The sequence below is a fragment of the Diabrotica undecimpunctata genome, chromosome 4, assembly GCF_040954645.1.
Source record: "Diabrotica undecimpunctata isolate CICGRU chromosome 4, icDiaUnde3, whole genome shotgun sequence".
NCBI classification, from domain to species: Eukaryota; Metazoa; Arthropoda; class Insecta; order Coleoptera; family Chrysomelidae; genus Diabrotica; species Diabrotica undecimpunctata.
Genome location: NC_092806.1, coordinates 80,842,481 through 80,860,942, shown reverse-complemented (window position 1 = coordinate 80,860,942; position 18,462 = coordinate 80,842,481). Strand labels below are relative to the sequence as shown.

The window sequence follows — 18,462 nt, the reverse complement described above, 5'->3', positions numbered from 1 at the left end:
TTTTTTTTGTATTCCCAACATTTCTCATTAACTGCCTAATAGTGAATGATTGATCAACGATTTATTAGTTTTTCTAATTTCACACTAATAGTCTCCTATTTGATAGTTCACCTATTCACTCAATCGTTCCAGGTGTATTAGAAAAAATACTGTATATCCTAATAATGAATAGATATATAGCTTATATTTAGCTTATATCGCTATAGTTTGTGCAGTACATTTTATTATCCCTTTTGTGTATGGTATGCTTTTCAGCAAGTTGGTACTTGCTCTGACTTCTAAATTGACAGATCAGCTATTTAACTGCGTGTACTGAACTTTCTTCTTCATTTTGCAACTATATATAAAAATTAATAAAACTCTGACATACCGTTAATTAAAATATATGGATACCGTATACTATTCAATCAACGGAATCTATCCCTATCTAATTAGCCTTTTTCGGTCCATCTTTGGACATAGGCCTCCCCAATCCTTTTCCATTCTTCTCTGTCTATCGGTATAGTCATCCACCTAGAGCCCACGTGCTTCTTAATATCATCTGCCCATCTCATTTGGGACCTTCCTCTGCTTCGTTTATATTCCCACGGTCTCCAACCTATAAGAATTTTGTTCCATCGGTCTTCTTTTTGTCTTATATTGTGCCCGGCAAATCTCCATTTCAATTTTGCAACTTCTTGTCTAACATCCCTCACTTTTGTTTTCTCTCTTATCCAATCGTTTCTCTTTTTTTCCATTAGTCTTATGTGCAACATTTGTCTTTCCATTTCTCTTTGGGTTTTTATGAATATGTCCATGTTTGCTTTTGTAAATGTCCACGTTTGGGAACCATAAGTTAAAACAGAGAGTACGCATTGATTGTATACTTTGGTCTTAAGATGCTGTGGATATCTTTTGTTTTTAAGAATGTAGCTTAGTTTGCCAAATGCCGCCCATGCCAGTCTAACTCTTTTTTTTATCTCTGCTGTTTGGTTTTCTTTGTTAAGTTTTATAGTCTGACCCAGATATATATATATATATATATATATATATATATATATATATATATATAATCCTGAACTTGTTCTACTTCATCTTGTCCGATCCACATTGTGACGTTTTCATCTGTATTTGTTATGATTTTGGTCTTGCTGTAATTCATATTAAGGCCTATCTTTCCAGCTTCTACGTCCAGTTCTTTCATCATTTCAAATAATTCTTCTTTTTTATCTGTTATCAATGCGATGTCATCAGCGTATTTTAGATGGTTCAAGCGTTGTTCACAAATTTTTATACCTTTTTCTTCCCATTCTAATCTTTTAAAAATATCTTCCAAAGCCTGATTGAAAAGTTTCGGTGATATGACTCTGTCTCACGCCTCCATTTATTTGTATTGTTTTTGTTTATTCATATACTTTAATTGTTGTTTTGGCTTCTTATATATATTGGCTATTAGTTCCGTATATCTGTGGTCAATTCTGCTGTTAATCAAAGAACTTTTTACTGCCCAATGTTCGACACTGTCGAAAGCCTTTTCGAAATCTATGAACGCTATATATAGAGGAATGTGGTATTCATTTGCTTGTTTTATAAGTATTTTCATACTTAGTAAATGGTCATTTGTGCTGAATCCCTTTCTAAAACTAGCTTGTTCTTTTGACTGGTATCCATCGAACTTTGTCGTCAATCTATTGGTTAAAATTTTTGTTAGGAGTTTATACATTACATTGAGGAGTGTTTTTTTATACATAGGACGGTATTTTTTTATATCTGCTTTATCCCCTTTCTTGTGTAGGATAATGGTTACGGATTCCTTCCAGTTGTTTGGGATTCTTTTTTATTTTAATATCTTGTTAAAAAGGGAATGCAGAGTGTTAATTACCACTTTTCCACCATATTTCAGCATCTCTGCAGTTATTCCATCTGTTCCAGGCGATTTGTTGTTTTTCATTTCTTTCAATGCCTACTTTATTTCTGATTTACTTATTTCTGGCTGTAGCTCTGGGTTGACATTTTTTACTTTAGCCTTAAGTTGGTTTTTAATTGTTTCTGGTAGTTCCTTTTTTGTTCTATACAGTTCTGAGTAAAAATGGTGGATAATATTTATGATGTCATCTTTAATGTTTGTTTCTAGTCCGTTTTTATCTTTTATTTTGTTTATTTCACACTTACCTAATTTCGTTCTTAAGCATTTCATATTTTTGTTGTTTTGCATTACTTTTTCTATTTTTATTTCTTGTTCTTTTCTCGTATTTTCTTTTATCATTCTGCTTATTGTTTTATTGATTTCTACATATTCTATAGCTTCCTTCTTTTATCCATAAGCTTCTTTGTTTCTGTTGATATACAGTTGTTCTTTTTTAGATCCTTTTTCGCTATTTCTTTTCCTGATGCAATCATCGTTGCTGTAAGTATGTTGTCTATTTCATCTATATCTTTGTCATCATTGTCTAATTTTTAAGTAAGTTGTTCTTTTAATAGGTCTTTGTATATCTCTTTATATTGCCCTAGTTTGTTTCTATCTGCTAGATCCCAGTTTTTAATTATTTTTCTTTTCATTTCATAGTTACCGTCAACACTAATTTTTGTGGATCCATTAGGGCTGATCCATGTCCACTTTCGTTTAGGCTTCTTTTTGTAAAAGGAGTTCATTGCATCTAGATGCTTTTCTTCTAGGTAGTTCATCAAAGTAGCACCTCTATCATTTCTCTGACCATACCCGAAATCTCCTATTTTAGTTTCTTCCTTGTTTAGTTTTCTACCCAGGTTGGCATTGAAATCTCCAATTACTAGTATTAGACGATTTTTATGTTCTTCCATAGCCGTTGATATGTCTTCATAAAATAGTTCGATATCTTCGTCATCATAAGCTGTCGTGGGGGCATATACCTGGATAATTTTAATTGATGTTCTTATTTTAAGTATGACATAGACTACACGATCTGATATTCCTTTGATAATTTGGACATGCTTACTTATAGCTTTATTTATTATAAATCCTACTCCAAATTTACTATTCTTTGCATTTCCTTTATAATGCAGTAGATTACCGGATTTTAGCTGTATTTGGGTTTCTTCTTTTCGTCGAGTTTCTGATAGGCCTATGATATACCATTTTATGTTTGTTAATTCTTCTTCCAGTTTATGTACTTTTTCATCCGTAGACATTGATCTAATATTGTATGTCCCTATTGACAGGTTGACGGATTTTTTGATTTTTGTTGTGTTCGTCTTAGTGGGTTTTTGTTTTTATCTATCAAAAGCGAGGAATTATTGAGACTCCCAGATACCGCGAGGCAGACCTTTGAGATGTGGGATAATATTATGGGTTATTTCTGGTTTCGTCATAATTTACACTGAAATTACTAACAAGAGAGTGCTCTTACTTCCACATGTTCAAATTGATATATAGTACCAACAGATGCTAGTTATATTCCATCAGTACTAATAAAATGGAAACTATCAAATTAATGTCTATTTCATTGAATAATCAAAACAATCGAAAATATATACCAAAACAACACAATAAAAGTAAAAGTAGAAGAAGAACTAACCGACCCTATTGAAGCTGGCAATGGGATAAGACAGGGAGATTCCCTGAGTCCTCTATTGTTCAACCGGATTATGGATGAAATAATAAAAAAGTAAGAAATAAAAGAGGATACCAAATGGGAGAAAAACAAATTAAAATAATCTGCTATGCAGACGACGCAATACTATTCTTTCAAAGTGAAGATGATTTACAACGTATGCTACACCAATTTCATATAACCGCCAGAAAATTTAACATGTTAATTTCCTCAAAAGAGACAAAATGCACGGTTACAACAGCAAGTTTACTAAGATGTTAATTGGAGCTGGAAGGTCAGATAATAGAACAAGTGATGGAGTTTAAATATCTAGGTATCACATTATCTAGCTACGGAAAGCTCGAAACTAAGGTGGAAGATTCACTGAATAGAGCAAACAGAGCCACTGGCTGCCTAAATGAAACAATATGAAGAAATAAAAATATCGGGAAAGAAACCAAAGGCAGAATTTACAAAATAGTTATCAGACCAATAATGACATACGCAGCGGAAACAAGACCTGGCACAGAGAGGACAAAAAGGATGTTAGAAACAACAGAGATAAAAACACTTAGAAAAATTGATGGTAAGACACTATGGGACAGAGCTAGAAGTACAGATATACGATGTAGATGCAAGGTGAGAACATCAAGAACTGGTTAAGAAATAGAAGAGTAGAATGGAACGATCATATAAGCCGAATGACAACAAATAGAGTAGTAGACACGGCAAGAGACGGTTACCCAATAGGAAGACGATCAGTAGGAAGACCACGAAAACCATGGAACGACAACTTACTGGAGGCACATTGAAAAACAGTCATGTACTAACATCGAGTAGAGTAATCGTGTAACAGTTTAAGAAAGTAGAAGCCCTTCGGTAGGATTAAAATAAACCAAATAAAATTAAAAAAAAACTCTGTAAATAGGAGATTTTTGTAATTTTTCAATTACTGCAATTTATGATGCAATATTTTTTTCATAAAGTAGTTAAATTTAAACTATAATAATTTATGGGAAGCGTTTAAAGAGGTAATCGCCAACCTTCATTAATATACGGCACAATAAGAAGATGAAGCTTACTGTATTTTTACGTATTATATTCACAAAAAGAATATCTAAAGTAAAATTTAACACGTTTCAATGGAGTTGTAGTGAAATTTGACTTTTTATTACGATACCGGATCCTGTAAAATTTTAAATACTTAAATCTCCCGTAAATTATTAAACTTATTCTTAGATTAAAATAACAAACTTCTCAGTAATTAGGTACAATATACCGTTTACAATTATGTGATAATGTGTAGGTGTCGAGATTGCACGGTCATGTGTCATAGGGTTTCATCTTTCATACAAACATCGATAGTTTTTAGCTTTGGGTGTATTTGAGTCCACTGATCTGTAACCGGTCTACCTTGAAAAGTGTTATTTTACATAAAATTAGCACGTTGGCTCTAATAATGACCTATTAATAAACATTGTTAAAAATTGTATACATTTATCAATTTAAAACGTTCTTTGTCGTCTTCTGATCTTCATCTCCATTCGTTCCTAATTAAGCACATGTTGTCCACAAGATACCTCTCTCATTTTTAAATCATTACTCTTTTTGCCTTTTGCCATGGTTTTCTTCATTTTGTTTATTCATATCGTTTTCACTCATAACAAATATTGGGTAGTTTATTGTTACATTAAACTTTCTCCTTATATGTCCGTATCATATACGTTGTCTAGTTATTATAGCGTATATAATGTCGTATGTTAATTCCATTTTTTTTAACAATAAAACACCAAAACTTCCACAAAATTAATTCTATCTTATCAGTACAGCTATTTCGGAGAGTGCCTTTCTCAAGTCCCAAGTTTCTCGAATCCATCAATCATCCATTGTATTTCTTATACGTTCATTTAAATCCTCTCCAATCAAAGACTTTGAAGCAGCTTTGCTCCACAGTCCATTTTTGTTGCTTCTTGTCACTGTTTCTTCTTTCTCTTTATAATTATCAATACGTAGCGCTACTACACTGGGTGGGCCTTCGCTGACTACAATTTATTTCCAAGTTGATTGATTTTTCACGAATCTGCAATCAAATGAAATGTTCAGTTTTTGAGATATGATTGGATGTTTTCTCTCCATTATATATGAATAAGAATGCCACTTGGGCATGTCACCCAAGTGGCATTCTTCTGTGCTAACTTCCTTCCACACCAGTTCTACAAGGTTAACGTCTTGGCGTCTATGCATGTGTCCGATATACCTTAAGGGATTTATTTTCCTGAACAATATCGTTATGAGAGCTTTCTTTATTCAGTATGTTTTCTTATTCTATACGGATTTGTAGCGATATCATAATGAGTTCTGAAGCTATTTTCTTGTGACATTTTAAAGTAATTACTATTTAAATGGGAATAAGCCACAATTAAAAGTTAAAGTTAGTTTATTGAAGTTTCAATTTCCACTTAGGAAATCGTTCTCAAAATACAACCATTAGTGAGAACGATTTCCGAAGTGAAAATTGAAACGTCAATAAACTAACTTTAACCTTTAATTGTGGCTTATTCCCATTTAAATAGTAATTATGATAATGGGATTAAAAAAATTTTCTTATTATTTTCCTTTCAAATATTCGGAGTGCTTCCTTATTTGTTTTAGTCATTTTCCATGACTCACATCCATGTATTAAAATAGGTATGAAGTTTGAATTATGCTCTGTATTTCTTTAGTGGCATTATTATTAACAGTGAATAGTGATCTAAGATATTTAAAGTGTTCCATACTTTCGAAATTGTAGTTGTTGACTATAATGTTTTATCAAAATTTATTGAATTGGTCTCTTCTGTTGATTCGCTTGTATTTGGTTTTCATTTCGTTGATTTTAAGTGAAACATTTTTCGTACACTTTGTTAAAGATGTTTGCGGACCGGAGAGAGTTTCTTATGAGATCTTTATCATTAGCAGATGCCAGGAGTGCTTTGTACCATGGCCCGTTAATGGATTACATCTTAAATAGGCGTTATTTCTATTTTAGTAAGCTGTTCATTAATTTTTTGACTATTTGAATCAAGAATCTGTCTTTTATTCGTCTATTCAATAAAACAGAGTTTCTTGGTGCATATTTTCATCTTTGTTTTTTTGTTTCCCGTATCATTATTACAAGGATTTTGCTTGATATCGACATGGGGAACCCGGTGGTATGTACATGATGTTTTTATAACCAACAATCGAAAATTTTTCTTATTGTAAAGTCATAATGATTTTACTAGGAAATGTAGTGTTGTTTAATAATAATAAAGTTCAAGCAACAATTCCTATATGCATTAAGTTGGTAATGATATTTCTGCTCCCCGATACCTGGTGCAGTCCCGAAAGCAATAAAACTGCTACACTCATGCTTCCTATTATCCAACAATTAGCCAGTCCAGGACTATACGCCTTATTATGGTACTGATATTGCTGCCCCTCATAAGTGAACAGAATATGCAAGGAAGGTTTTGGCAATTTATTCATTTTGTGTGTTAGAATAATATTTCTTCGAGAAAGTGAAGAATATCTATTTACTATCTGGATTTAATCCATAAATTAAATATTAGAATGGTATAAAATAATGCTATAAGCAGCAAAAAACGGTCTAATAGTCACTAATGAGAAAATCAAATAAATGTTCTTTAACATACAAAAGAGGGGATGTAGAGTGGGGCATAACGTAACGCCATACAATAAAGCCATATCATTTTGAAGGATTGCAGCGTTTTACATATCGTGGATAACGTTGTCACATAAGAAATAAAAAAGAATATTCAGGTAGCTAATTGATGTATATATAACCCTTATAACACTTTTAAATCCAGAAGTCTAATACGAATCTCTAAAATAAGAATATATAAAATAGTGATTAAACCAGTGCTAATGTGTTGATATGTGTCAAGAACGTATTAATTAGATCAGGAATCAGGATTGCTAGAAAAGCCATCAGAGGTATTTTCCGACTTACAAAGGTCCGAGTACTAACCAATACCGAACGGAACTAATGCCAAGGTCAAACACATATACATATAAAGATAGCAATGTCGTACAAGAAACTCAATCTCAACTCCAGCTGGCTCCAGCAAGTTGAGCTGGCTATATCCAAAGGCTCTCTCAATAACTGCATTGCCAAGTTAAATTGGGAGGATGCCACCAGAGAAAAAATGTCCTTACTATGTCTACGAATGAAGGGTGGAGGTAACATATGATCAGATTTAGGAATAATGAGACTACCTACCGACCCATCATATTTATCAACACTTGCTATCCTACCTACAATCAATACTTATCTGTTGGGGACTATTAAATCAATTACTTGTAATCAAACGAACTAGGCTTAAAAAAATATACCAGGAAAGGCACTTCAGAAATATTGACATAAATGTTTAAAACGTCATTTACTGGCTAAGTTTACAATAGGAATAAGTAGACAAAAAGAAGGAAAGGCAATAGAATCTTGCTGCGTTTTGACTATGCGATGACGATGATCTTTATATAACATATAGGGAGAAAGAGAGAAGAATGTATATGTTTAATCTAGAACTCGCTGGTTTTCTCCCTTTCGAATTCAATATGTATATGTATTACCATAGATAATAAAAGCAAGAGGACTATAATTATGAAACTTTATCTGAAAAGTAAAATCAAATATACAAAAAGATTATATAAATCCCTAATATTTACACAGACTGCTTTACAAAAGGTGAACGAATGAGCATAAAAACACAGCTGTTTTAAAAACATAATATTATTAGACGAATTGTGGATTGATTTTACGCAAACTAAACCGGTTTAGTTAAAATATTACAAAATAAATCAGAAGACTATGCTAAAATATGATACGGCAAGAAAAAAGGCAATGACTTTTACAGCTGATTGTCGTATAAATATCAATGTATAGTAAATATAACGATTTGGCCACAGCATATGAATATTGTCTCGTAATGTTATATGGACGGCGTTATGCATCACTTGACCAAGCGCCAAAAATTGATTTTGAGATATTTGACTTCAAAGTTTTCACTCTATTAAAATTCACTATATGTTACTTGTCGTAATTTTTTGTTTTCGAAGACTGTTTTTTTTTGTTTCTTATAAGCGCGAAATAGTAACTTTGCCAATATTAAAGAAAAACAAAAAAAAATAAAAAGTCTTTTGGTCGACTTACGATTTTCGCCACATTGTGTAATTGTGTTATACATCAATAGACCAAGCGACATGAAGGTCGTTTGGTCTAGTGATATGTAACTAAAATATCACTTTTAGTGAATGATTGGTAGGTCACAAGCTATTATTTCTTTCTGGGTATGACAACAAAATCGTTGTTTTGAATATTTTATATTACTTAAGAAATTAATCAAAAATATAAAATCTTCTAATGTCGTCTTCTATTGTATTGTTTCTGAAAAGGGAGCAATACAAAGGTTTTGCATCATTTGATATGAGGGGCGTTAAAGATCTTAAGTCGTTAAGCTTAGGCACAGAAAGTGGCTTACCTGTGGGTCAAAGAGGAATCAAGTGGTTACTTAGGGATTGCATTGCAACAGGCCGTCCTTTTTGAAATTCCTTGTAAAGATTTACTTCAACTTCACTAGTGTTAAAATCAGTTTTCATAAAAATAATCAGTGGTATATCCTTTCCTATTTAAATTTCTCTTGTTTTAAACCAGACTTACTGTTTTCTATGTCTGACTTCGGTTTGTAATCATAGTTTCCAACTTTTTTGTTTCAACGAATTCTTCTTTTTTCATTCTGTGAACTACTAGTGGGTTCTTTTTACGGGATTTTTCCATCACGTTTAGGTAATCATCAACGGTATATAAACGTTGTTGAAATTTTATGGCATTTTCAAAATCTCCAAAATCACTACCATTAGGTAAAAGATATGACTAGGAAAGAAATAGCGTAATTTAATTTTTTCAATGGTAGCATGAGTTTCCAAAATCGTTTTCAGAATCAAAACTATTTTGATGTTGCAGTTTTGGCCGCTACAAGAGTCCGACCACAAAATTACATGTTTTGCGGAAGTAACATTTTCTTCAATGTGTTTCTTAAGACAACTGCCTACGTCCTGGGCTCCCCGACCAGCTTCACCTTCTAATCAAATATAACAATGACCTTTGTTATCCTTGGCGCTATGGATACCAAGGTTGTAAATACATAATTGACGCTTATAATATACGATATTTATTGGAATTCTTGGAAGGGGAAGAGTTTTTCTTTAAATCAAAACAAAAGGTTTTCACTTCTGGTTGATCGTTGCTCATCTTCATGTCTAGCTTTCTTCTAGATTGTGCATTTTCAGCTTCTTCTAAGTACACTTTTTTTTTCTTTTTTTAACTTACTTAATCCTTAATATCCTAGCGTGACATATAGGTTACGCATTATTGTGTAATTTATACAGTGCCCTGTAAGGAAACTTGTGATAGGATCGCATAGATGGTGTAAGTATTGTGCAATTTGACAGTTCCTCTAATGCATGTGTGCATTATATAGTTTGCAGACATAGTGTGCGAAAATTTTGTGCCTGTAAACATTTAAAATAAGCTGTCGATAAATATTTAGAAAAAATGGACATCAATCTAGAGTAAGTACATTTATTTTTTTATCTTTCAATTTTTTAGCTCAAAAAGTAAGTTAAGCTTTACATAAAGGTACATACCGTACATCTTTCAAATTTTATTTAAATATTTCACTACCACTTAGTTTTGGGTAGCCCCAAAGTTCAGTATTACTGCAACGCTAGGATAATGTACGTATTTCAGAAAAAATAAACATAAGACGTGATTTCATTCCCAATGAATTATTTTCTAAGATTTATATATCATTGTTAACTGCCAGTTGGATAACGATGATCATTGACCAGATATCATGTATCAGGTATGAATTTCACGGTCGCTGTGTCATCACATATGTTTATAATATAATAAATATTACGATATTCACGGCTATTTGAGGAACAACGATTATTGCCATCTGGGGATTTACCAACAGAGAATTTTAAGAAACTATTTTGTTTTTGTGTAATACATAAACGTCTTTATGGGAATGTATTTATTATTTGGCATTTAAGCGTTTTTTAGAGTTTGATTTAGATGCCATCTACACAGAACCTCCAGAAGTAAACGTCCTCACAGACGAAGAATCTGGAGATGAAATTAATGATGGAGATCTTCACCATTTGCCAGGGAGACAACTTCGTGCCCAAGCTAAGGTAAAACTTTTAAATAATGATAGAAATGGCGCCACTGAAGCCAGCGCACCTAGAGATGAGCCATCAAAATGTTTATATTCTTGGTTAAAAGGAGGTGATTTTCAAAATCGTCTGGATATTTTTCGAACACCAAATTTTTCTGATTATGAGAATTTAACACTTGTTGAATCGTTCGAGTTATTCTGGGATGGCCCATTATTCCAATACTTAGAGTCTATGTTCTTTTCAAAAATATTGCCGACCCACATATCTCGCTTAAAGAGCTGACATGCTTTATTGGCATTTTGATTTTTAGTGGATACGATCCAAAACCAAGAAAGAGATATTACTGGGATTCAAAACCAGACATGACGCATCGTTTTGTTAAAAATGCAATGAGGCGTAATCAATTTGAGTACATTATGCAATTTGTACATTGGGCAGAAAATAATAGCATAAACCCAAAGAATAAAGCATGGAAAGTGGAAAGATATTCCAAACAAGACAAGACGACGGTGCGCATTTGAAAATTGCACTTCTGTTGTTAGAACCATGTGTAGAAAGTGTGGAACCATGTGTACCATGTGTAGAAAGGGGTTGTGCATTGATTGTAATGAGCAGTTTCATAAAAAATAATTCTCTATATATACCTGTGTAAAACATATTTTTTGTTTAAATATATAATTTAATAAAGCTTTCGCGTTTGTTCTTATTTTGCTCCCCGTATGTCCTGGAGTGACATATATGTCACAGCTAGTAACTTTTTTTTGTTAACTTTTTTTTTGAAAATAAGCTCAGAAACTCGACTAGAGGACTCATACGAACAATAAATTACCATAAAATATATCATTTTTTAAAAATATAATAATTCAGGATATTAAGGGTTAATTGTTCGTTATCTGTGCAATTTTTAATTTCTAATTCGAAACAATCACATCTACTACAAGTAACTTTTTTCAACTTTTTTCTTTGAAGATTAAATCGTGTTAAAAACATTTTTTTGTAAAACGAAAATTTAATAAATGTAGAGCATATAGTGAAATCTGAATATCTTTGAATAACTATATCGAGCCGGAACATTATTGATGAGCAAAAGGGAGACACATCGCTGAGAAAGTGACAAAGCAATTGGCAAAAGCAAAGGGTACCTTGTACTAAAGTACCCGTACTCTAAAGCATAAGCAGGTCTTTTCGTAGTCTTTTAGTAAGTGATAGATTCGACCGTTACTTAATGGAAATTAATTTTATCTAACAATAAAACAGGTATGCGTTTACACGTCATATTGTGTAACTGAATAAGTTGAGGAGGGGATAACTGTTTGTCTCAAGTTGGTCATTCAGAATTGTCTGTATTTTTTAATTTGCTAATTTCCATAGATTCTAATATTCATAGAATCTACAGGTAGCTTAAGGCCTTTATTATAAATATACTTTTTTAGTAATGAAAATATATAAATAAAACCTGGAATACGCATGTAAAGGAATGTAACCTTTGATCTTTGGGATAAACCCATCTCCTGAACAATGGTGCCGATATATGTAATTAAAATTTTCTACACTTATTTTAACCTGTTTATTTCCTTATTATCAATATATATGAGTTGTAACCGATATTACAAACCCATTTACTTTTCACGAAGGGACTATATATTAACTACAGTTATTACTATAATAATCTGACTCGAAATATCGTCTTAAAGTAACAGTAACAGAAAAGTGAAAGATTAGTCATTTTTTATGAAGTTTAAAGTAGAAGCGTTCACCAAAATTGAAGTACTAATAAGACCACCGTAATCGGGTGCGCTTAACACAAATGTGACGTATTTCTAGTGCAGGAAGCACATAGATGGCCAATCCTATGGTATTTGGTATTAAGCTGATCGCTGAAAATTACATATTAAATGCAGGAAAAGAAGCAAAGAAAAACTTAAAATAAGAGAAAACAAAACCAGTCAGCTGAGGGAACCTTTCTACGATGTTGAGCTTGGATCCGCTATCCTTGTATATAATGAACAATATTACGGCTTTTGGCTGAGGATCTGAGCACAAAACTAACTATAAAATTTAAACCAAAATTACAACAATGGTTAATGTCCAAAGTCTGTAGACAAGCAAAGCAAAGACAAAGTTGTTGCCTTGCTTAAACCTGGCAAAAACTCCAACGACCACAAAAGCTATCGGCCAATATATCTATTTATTTTGTCAGCTATACAAAATACTTCTGCACATGATCCTTAATATAAATCGATAATAGAAGAAAAACTCAAATTAAAAGACAAAAATAGCTATATATGATAGGGTAGATCATATACGTCACAAATACTGAATCTTGCCCAACACAGCAAAGAGAAGTACGAAAAATATCAGGTATGAGGAGTGGTATTTGTCAATCTAAATGCCGCTTACGACACCTTAAATTATAGGGTATTTTTTCAAAAGCTATGTAATATCCCCTTAGGTAATAAGCTCACTTGTATTATCCGCGTATGCCTACACAAAAGAAGATTTTTCGTATCACTCAATGGTAAGAATATCAGATGGAGAACGTAGAAGAACGGTCCCCTTTGGGGTACTGTAATGGCACCTACTCTGTATAACATTTACACAGCCCATACCAGTAAATGCTAGGACTTTTATTATGTAGACGATACATCTATTGTTGCACAGCCAAAAACTTTTGTTGGTGAAGTGGAGAAAAATCTAAATCATACCTTAAACACAACAAAAATAGATTATGAATCAATTTTAAGCCAAACCCCGGAAAAAGTCAGGTGTGCTCCTTCAGCGTCCCTAACAGAGACACTTTCACAAATCTAAACATATACCTGAACCAATAGTGTCATGAAATCCTTAGACTCTGGACTTGCTATAAATACCTTGAAGATAGTTTCTATCACACTTTGTCATTCACAGAACTTTGTTTAAAACCAAATGGCAAACTAGAACCAGAAAAATAATATTCTCTGCAAACTTGTCAGCTAAAAATGGGAAGCACATTCTTCCACCCTTAAAACGTAGACGCTTGAACTCTATACTTCTGCTGCCGAATATACCTTGATAGTATAAGTGAGACCAATACATACCTAACACGTAGATTTAGTTATAAATTAGTCAGCCAAATTCAGAGAATATTAAGACACATCCATACATAAGCTCTACAATATCGTAGCTATCAATCCACCTAATATCCGAAGATAAGTAGTTAGAGAGCAAAAGAAACAAAGTCCAGATTCGTAACATCCACTCCATGAATACCAGCCCATTTTATGACTAGAATCGAGGAAAAACTGGCTAGATCAACACATCTGCAAGATATACAAACAAAAATAAGCTGCTCGTCGCCATCTGAACCCTCGCAAGGAACTTTCTTATGGTAGTTATCTTCCTTAATCTGCCAAGAGGACTCTTTCCTGCAAAAACCGGTTAACTTGTGTGAATGTAGGGTGGTACAAGACTCATCACACTTTCTTATTTAACTTTACCATTTAAATCGCTCTTTTCTGAAGGGACAAGGTTTATTTATGTGAACTGAACATGTAAAGTACAGTCAGTAAGCTATTACTTATAAAGATCATTGCAAATTTGACACTAACTCTACTTATATTGATTACATATTACCCTTAAACAGGAGATAAAACATTCAGAAATATGTAATAATGGTGAAGTGGTATAATTCATGTTAGATAAATTAATCATTCTTCCCTGTTTTGTGCGCTACTACCCATTTTAACAAAAAAATATCTATTTTAGCACTTAAATATTTATTTTAAGATAACCTTCTATCCAGAATTATATGTAGTACACAGATAAAACCAGAAATAAAATATTAAAAAACTGTATATAAGATATCATAAAACAATGGATGAAATAAAAGAAGTTCTTATTAACCGGATTCTTAAATAAAACGTATAAAGACATACTCACGTTAACAAAATACATTAGGAAATTTTCGCATATGAAAAAACACATCCAACTTGGTAATGAAATCCTTTTGTATCTATAAAGCTATTTTTAGAAAAGCACGTACCTACCAAAAACCGGTATTTGGAAGTACACGTATCTGTTACATACTGTAATGCGTATGAATGATAACAAAAGTAAGGAGTCCGTATGAACCGTTTAGAATATACGCTGGAAATAAACGGCCCAATCCCATAGTTGCCAAACTATCAGAGCTTACTTAAACCGATATACTTATGGTTCCAATATACAGGGAAAAAGATCTGAACGACCCCTATAATATATACACGTGAACTAAGCGATATACATTACTGATACAGGGGTACTTAGGGGCTCCACAAAATTTTTAAAAATTGTGAAACTATACATGTTGACGAATCGACAGAGCCAATATTATGGAATGGTCAAGTGAGCTCCGTATATCGGTGGCCACTTGACCACGGAGCTCGCTTGAACCTCAATTTTAACATGGGCGGAGTTCACTTTATGCCGTAGATATATATATATATATATATATATATATATATATATATATATATATATATATATATATATATATTGTTATGATGTGTTTTTTGTTTGAATGATGAGCAATGAGTATTTTTAATAATATAGGGTTTTTATCGCGGTTCTCAAAGAATTAGTTTGTAAGTACTTTTTTAAATTATCTTTATTATAACTATTATGAAACACACATATATATCTAACCTAGCCAATGTAAATTTAAAATAAACTATCTTTAAATTGATGTTCTTATAAAACTAATTAAATTCTATAGACAATGTTAAATTTAAAAAAACTATCTTCAAAATTGAAATTGTTATAACACTAACTAAATTATATTAACAAAATTTTGTACCTTTCTTTCACTGAATGCCTAAATGAACTGTTTTCCACTATATATATTCTAATCACCACTGAATGTCTTCGTACTTCGGTTATCCTTGTTTTTGTGAAATTTCTTTTTCCAATTATCAGCTTCTACCAATTTAAGATATATTTTTCTTCACCAGCATTTATATACCACCAAGCAAACCAGCAAACACCATTTATATTTATTCTTCTTTTCAATATACCAATATCCAATTATTATAAGTTGATTTATACTAATCTCCAATCATAATATAATTTTAATTCCTTCCAATGTCCATCCAATATTCTTCTAATATACTTTTATAATCTTCAATAATTATTTGTGTATAATTATAAATGTGGATTAAATATATGCATAATTTTTAATCACTAACAGTAACAGTACTAATAATAATAGACAAGATTTTAACAATAGAAAAAATACAGAGCGACCTAACTGAAACAGACAGGTAAATTGTGTTCGAAGGAATAGAAGCTGCGAAAACAGGGAACGAAGTAGTACAAGGCAGGAAAATGTGAGTAGAAGTCATAGTAGGGAAAGACATAGGACATCAGATCCAAGTGGTCAGATACAATCTGACAATTCTAATAATCAAAATTTTGTGCAGTAAACTTTCTGAATTACAAGTTAGGCCATTGCTATTATGAAAAACCTTCTGAATTTATTTCTTTAGATGAAGAGAAAATTATTGAATCTATTAATTTAATTTATATAAATGCTTTGGCCAAAAATAAAATGATTAAGATTATGATAGATTCTGGTTCAGAAAGTACTTTAGTCTCGGAGAATTTTATTTTTAATACATTAAAATTATCAGATATAATAAAGATTCCAAAAATTAAAATTGTTGGTGCAAATAATAAGAAGTTGGGTAAAATTGATAAACTGGCCAATTTTAAAATTAATATTCTTAATAAAGAAATTAATATGCAAGGATTTATTGTCAAGGATTTATGTGTTGATATATCAATGGGAAATGATGAATTGGAAAAGAAGAAAGTAAAGATAGATTTTGAAGAAAGAATGGTAACTTTGGAAGGGCAAATAATTAAATTTATGCAGAAAGATGAGGTAGAAGAAGGAATAAGAGTTGATAGGATATTATTAAAAGAAAATAATGATGTTTATGAAGAAGAAATGTATTTTGATGATAGGGAAATGTCCCAAAAGAATGTAAAGAATAATTATTGTAGTGAATATTTAAGGAATGGAAATTTTAAGCAGATGGATGCCTACGAGGCGGAGACCGTAAAATTGGAAGCAAGGAATAATGAGTACATAATGAAGAATAATTTTATTTGTAAAGAAGAAGATGTGATAAAAGTTTTAAATTGCCCTGAAGAATATAAATCAATAGTCATTTCCATATTGCAGCAACACAAGGGACTTGTCAATAAAGAAAATAGAATTGCACAAAATTATATCCATAGTATAAAAGTTAAAGAAGAAAAAGATTTTAAAACAAAATCACACACAATACCATATAAATACAGAGAAGAAGTAAACAGAATGATTAATAATATGTTAGAAGATGGAATACTAGGAAGAATTACAGGAATGTCATTTTTCACTAAAACCGATTTACAGCATAGTTTTTGGTTAATACCTTTAGAAAGAAAAAGTAGACAGTATACAGGATTTCAGATAGATGGAGTAGTATATCAATTCAAAGTAGTACCATTTGGACTTCAATCATCTTGCAGTGCTCTATGTAGATGTCTTCATAATATTTTGGATCAATATGAACATTTTGTAATTCACTACATTGATGATATATTAAATTTTTCTAAAACGGCTGAAGATCATGAGAAACACCTAAAAATTATAATAAACAGATTAGATAAAGTTGGACTTAAAATAAATCAAGAAAAATATACATTTTTTCAAAAAGAAGTAATATATTATAAACTTAACACTAATTATAAAAATACTAACAGCTTACTGATATATCCATTTTATTCAATAGACTTGATTTGTTAAATAGATGGTAGATTTCATTGTTGTGAATAAATTTGACATCATACTTGTTGAATTTTGTACATATGGAAATTGTTTGGTACCCTAAAAATCATAATTTGGGGTTAGATACAGAATTGATTGTGTAAATGTCTTTCTAGTATAATAATAAAGTGTAAAACTTACCAATTCATATGGATGAAAGCTTGTTAAATGGAAATAATTCCTAAAATTTGTCTATAAATAAACATAACACAATAATAGATGATTAGATTATGTTTATTTTCTCCGTAGTTTCCATTGCTTCATTTGACATGACAGTTTGACCATAGAATAGCCGAACTGTGATCCGTTGTTCTTTGCTTTGACATAGACAGCGAACAGGGATGTATTTAACACATTTTAAATAAAAAAAAAATTGAATTATTAATTTATTAAATTTAATAAGGTATGAGAAAATTAATATTTAAAAAAATAGTAAGTAAATTATTTATTTTAAATATTATTTTGGGGTATTGATACGATTAGGGTTTATAGAAAATAATTTATAAGTTATATACTACATAATATTAGATACTTGATTGTTTTTAATAAGTTATATACTAGAGAATTTAATAAAAATATATTTATGTAAGGGCATTTTAAGAAATTAGCATATAATAATTGTAAAAAGTTGCATTTTAGTAGTTATGATTTTGTAGATATATTTAAGTGAGCCATGTGACCAGGCAACACACTATACCCTCCATTCCAAGTGTCATTTTAAGAATTTTAGGAATATAAGTGGGGTTATAGTTGTTTAAAATGTGTAGTTTATTAAATTAGAATGTTAAGTTACTAATTTAATTATATATTCTGATCTGAAAAGCCTAAATGTAAACAAAATTATCAATAAAAAATGAACGAATT

General features: G+C 31.4%; 1 protein-coding gene and 1 long non-coding RNA gene across 2 annotated transcripts in view; one reads left to right on the top strand and one right to left on the bottom strand.

Moving 5' to 3' along the window:
- The window catches only part of LOC140439726 (NAD-dependent protein deacetylase Sirt2-like), a 522,839-nt gene that overhangs the window by 492,858 nt on the left and 11,519 nt on the right, over positions 1-18,462 (top strand). The window lies entirely within an intron of this gene.
- On the bottom strand, positions 17,364-17,854 carry LOC140438293 (uncharacterized). The gene is made up of 3 exons (XR_011950484.1): positions 17,740-17,854; positions 17,533-17,658; positions 17,364-17,412 (listed from the first exon to the last, which is right to left on the bottom strand). It is a non-coding gene; the product is annotated as an uncharacterized lncRNA (long non-coding RNA).